The sequence below is a fragment of the Amphiura filiformis genome, chromosome 19 (assembly GCF_039555335.1).
Source record: "Amphiura filiformis chromosome 19, Afil_fr2py, whole genome shotgun sequence".
Classification (NCBI taxonomy): Eukaryota; Metazoa; Echinodermata; class Ophiuroidea; order Amphilepidida; family Amphiuridae; genus Amphiura; species Amphiura filiformis.
This window is the reverse complement of record NC_092646.1, coordinates 46,428,819-46,433,830: the sequence shown is the minus strand read 5'-3', so window position 1 is coordinate 46,433,830 and position 5,012 is coordinate 46,428,819.

The following is a 5,012-nucleotide window of genomic DNA, read 5'->3' as shown; positions in this document are numbered from 1 at the left end:
ATAGTCTGAGTGGGGTCTGTTTCCGGTGTCGTGGGACAAACCCCTCTCGTGTGTTCCACTTTGCCCCCATCCACATTGGACTATTGTCCACTTTGCCCCGCACAGTGTCTCATTTCGTAAACAAAAGCCCACAGTATTGTTACCTTGCGTTCGCTTTATAATCGTTCACCCAACTGAAACTATAATACCAGCTCATTGCTCATTGCACAGGTAAAACAGACACAAGTGCAGTGTGTATTTAACCAGAGAAGATCTGATGTAACATAGTTCGTCGGCTGTATTCCATAGTGGCGTATAGTGATTTTTGGTCATTTTTTTGAAAATTGGCACATATGTTTTTAATGATGTCCTCTTTCACTTTTTCTAAGTCTCATCAGTCATAATTAGCTAATTAATTAGTAATTAATTAATTAAATGTGGTGTATAGTTACAAAGTGACATTTTTGTATTCCATAGTGGCGTATCGACCATACGCCACTTTTTATACACATTTTATAATTATGAAATATCGGCAAAATGAAAAACATCGTATGTCATAGTGGCGTACGCGTATCGGACCTATACGCCACTATGGAATACGAACGACGAAAAGTAACGCCATAGGGATTACACGGCGACCGAGGTGGCGTACGGTTAACGTAAGGTTAGGGTATTGCGGTTTGTTCGTTTTCCATAGTGACGTATAGTTTTATTGTCAGTTTGCCAGCAATAGTATGTATTTATTTCTTTTGAAAAATATATAACAATAAAATCTATTTAGTTTACTACAGAAATTTCACATCATTTACAAAATATAATGAATGTCTGATTTACACAACTCGATTTTAAATTGGCATTTCTTCAAACCCGATTTTCTCGAAAAGTTGTTTATTCGCGGCTCCCCACTATACGCCACTATGGAATACGGACGACGAGTTGAGCTGTTTTCATTGAGTGTTATCTTGGTTTAATAGCTTTTAATAGGGTTTAAGTCCTTCAAAGGTCGTGGTGAGTTCTACTGTAGACATGACTGCATCATGATTATTTTAAAGTCAACAACATTCAACAATATGATCACCGTGATAGTATGAGAGTATCAGTACCGTGGGTGTCAGTGATCCTGGCCTGACACAGTAGACAAACAAACAAACAAACAAACAAACACGCCACACACATGACACATGCATGCAAGGTAACATTGACTATACACTAATCAAACAATGGTATTGATCCTGTACAACTGGTCGTGGTTTATTTACAATCGATTCATTTAAAATCCCCATAGTAAACATTAATTTTGGCAACAGTTTTTCTCTCTGGAACGAGGATGCATCCACTGGCTCCGCGTAATGAAAAGATCTAACATGATTGGTCAATTTAGCTCCGCGAAGCGAAAAGTAAGCTACGCGTAGCAGCTCCACGTTGTGGCGGTTACGGCCAGCCATATATTGATCATGCGAAAATCGTAAAACATAGAATAGAAACAGTGTGGCTGGCTCTCAAAATCTCAAATTGTATGCTTAGCCTGAGTCGCACGGGCTATCTCGAACAAATTCACCATGCGTAGTTGTTGAAAAACGTGAGGATTCATCGTACTATCACGGCAATTTTTAACACGAAGATATAGGGATGATGACGGTGTGTGTAGGCCTCCTGCCTAGTTAAACGAGGGACATGAGTAAGATTGCCCACTTGAGACTCCAGTGTTGCATATAATTGACTTATCCAATCTTTATTGAAGTCGTGTTCACACAGTCGGATATAAGTGAGTTATTACCGGTAATAAGCGACTTATAACCGGTATTAGTGACTTATTCATACTGCAGTTACTGTCCGTTTTCCTATACACAATACACAGTGCTCTTTCCCATTGACGCGTGACCTCTACAAATAGCCCTACGTTAAAAGTATGGGGATATGACTAGTTAACGTCGCTGTGTGAAAAATAACCGGCCAATATTAAAAGTACTCTTCTAAAGTTCTAGAAAATATAGTTTTTAACATGTCCTAAATTTTAGCTAATTTAGATGTTTGGAAATATTCGTACTTTGGTGTTTTAGTTAATGTTATAGGTAATAGTACATTGCCTAGTTAACGTCGCTGTGTGAAAAATAACCGGCCAATATTAAAAGTACTCTTCTAAAATTCTAGACAATATAGTTTTGTAACATGTCCTAAATTTTTAGCTAATTTAGGTGTTTGGAGAGGGTCGTACTTTTGTGGTTTAGGAAGGATATGTAAACGACAGATAACACCAAAAATATGAAGAAAATTATTTCCAAACCGTGTTAAGTCAACAATCATTATGTTGCTCATTTTCAAGAATGCTGGTTTACAAAAAGCACGCCATTGTCTCATTTCGTGAACAATAGTACACATACCATTGTTTCCTTTCGTTTCCTTTATAATCGGTTACCCAACTGAAGCTACAATACAAACTTTATTGCGATATCGCACATGAAAACAGTCACATGTGCACAGCCAGAGAAGATCCGATTTAATCAGTAGAGCTGTTTCAATGAGTGTTATCTTGGTATACACTTCTAGTGCCCGTTTCTATTCATCGTTATGTATTCTTCTCCCGTGCATTATTTTCGCGAACTACCCTTCACAGCCCAAATTATATAAACCTGCACGCTAAACAATGCATTATCTAAAACCTGCACGCTAAACAATAGATTCTAGATAATACGTGCACGCTCAAATACTAGAAATACTACTTTCACATAACCATAAAGTAGAGTTAGGTGGCGCTTTAGACACAGAGATCACATAACTATATAATTGTCTGTTCGATATATATACCAACAAAAAGTACGAATATACATTCTGTGGTGTTAAAATGGTATAGTTACAAACGGTGTTCTATAATAGTGTACAATTACCGAATAAGGTGCAACTCGCTAGACTTGAGTCCAGTCCTCGTTTACGGAGTTTAGGTTTAGGGTTGGGATAGGGCAGTCTTGTAATAAGACTAGTAGAGTTGCACCCTTGCAAATATCATTGTCATAAATTATGATTAATGACCTCAAATAAATCAAACATCAAATGAGAATAATCGAGCTTCTATTAATTAAAAAGGGCCAAAAACAGGTGGATCATAATTATACAAGATGACACCATTGCAAAATATTCAGCATTTTACAAATGAAATACATGTAGGCCTATATCTAAAATAACATAGCCGGGCCTGGAAACACACACTAGCGCATAATATCATGATCATGCTTTATAATACCATAGGCCTTCAAACACATGTGTTTGAAGGCCTATGATAATACTGAACAAATTGTTAAATCCCAATGTCGTGTGTTTTAATATAAGTAGTTCAAATTATAGAGCTATAAAGTCCAGTTGATATTCACCGTAGTACTAGTCTGACATCTAAATCGATCGTTTCCAACTGGTTCAGTGCTCTCTGTGTTCGAAACCACAATATTAAATGATCACAACATAAAGTCAAGTCAATTAAACCATGCGTGAATAAGTTACCTAAGTATGACGTATGGCGCAATCGATACCATTGATTACAGGGATTGATTTTCTTTACCAGTTAAATGCTACGTAGCTGGTCAATGTCCTGACGGTGTTTTTAAAATGTAAGATATTTTCCCTAATATTAAAACTAATATAATGAATGCAGCAATTAATATTGCCTATTGTTTTAATAGGCCTACACTCAAAGTGTATGACGGATAATGTACTCGTGCAAATGCATTCGTCAAGATAATTGCACTTGCCATGGAGTTATTGCATTTAGCTTTCGAGCCTATCGGCTCTCAAGCTAAATGCAATAACTCCACGGCGCGTGCGATTATCTTGACGAATGCATTGCACTCAGTTCATTATCCTTATCTTAATAGCTTTTAATGGGGTTAAGTCCTGCAAAGGTCGAGATGAATTTTACTGTAGACATGACTGCATCATGTACCGGTATTAAATGACTTAAATCCGAGTGTGTGAAAACGACTTTACAGACATAAGTGTGATTGATAGCACCTATTATTACCTCTTGAAATGAGAAGCATGATGCCCCAAACATAACAATGAAGCCAACTTACACACCATCCCACTTAATCCCTTGCGTTTTCGTTTTTGAACGATAGAGCTCCCGAAACAGAAAAGATAAAATGACAGTTAGGTAGGATTTGAAGGTTTGGGTGTGTAAATTCAAAAAACTGGGTGTGTAAATTTAAGATTTGTGTACAAAGTATAGGCCATGTGGGCAAAAACTGGGTGTGTTTTACAAATTTGGGTGTGTAAAACACTCCCTACACGGTTGGCTGCCTAAGCCCTTGGTTCCAATCAGGAAAGTTGAAAAAGAAGGAGGAAGAACGGAATTATATCCTTGAGATAATCCCGTAGGTTATCCTGTCGCACCTATTCATAGTCCTTTATTCTCAAGTAGTTACACATCTACTTGAAAGTAGCCTTTGATGTGATGTGCCTTGCCGACTACGGTTGATTAATTTTCACTCCAGAATTGAAACCATATCCAATGTTTCTATAGATAATTCCTTGAAAGTATGACACGTGTGTGTTAAGTACCTGATATTGCTCTGCAGGGATACCGCACGTGGATACTATAAGAAAGAAATGTAGTTTTGTAAAGATTCCAAAAAAATCCGCCCATTTTGGAATATATATTAATTATTTAGGAGAGTGTTTTAGGATTTTGTTAGAAACGGGATGATTTTTGATCTATATTTTATTGTTTTAATGTATTTTCCTGTCATTTCCTGCAAACCTAATAAAGATATTTTGATAATTGAAAATAGTCTGTATCATAAATCGTAGAGGTTGAAAGCGTAACCAAGCGTGCAAAATTATTATTTGCCATGGAACTTCGGTCATATTTTATTTGAAATAAACTGGATGTTCGGATCTGCATGCATGGTATGCATGGTATTGATGGTATACAGACACTGACCTTTCCCTAAAACCAGTAAGCAGCAACTTGTGCATCACACCCGTCATGGGTTCGAACCCTTTTGTTGTATTTTATTGTTAAACCTAAATAGCGTGATTGCTTT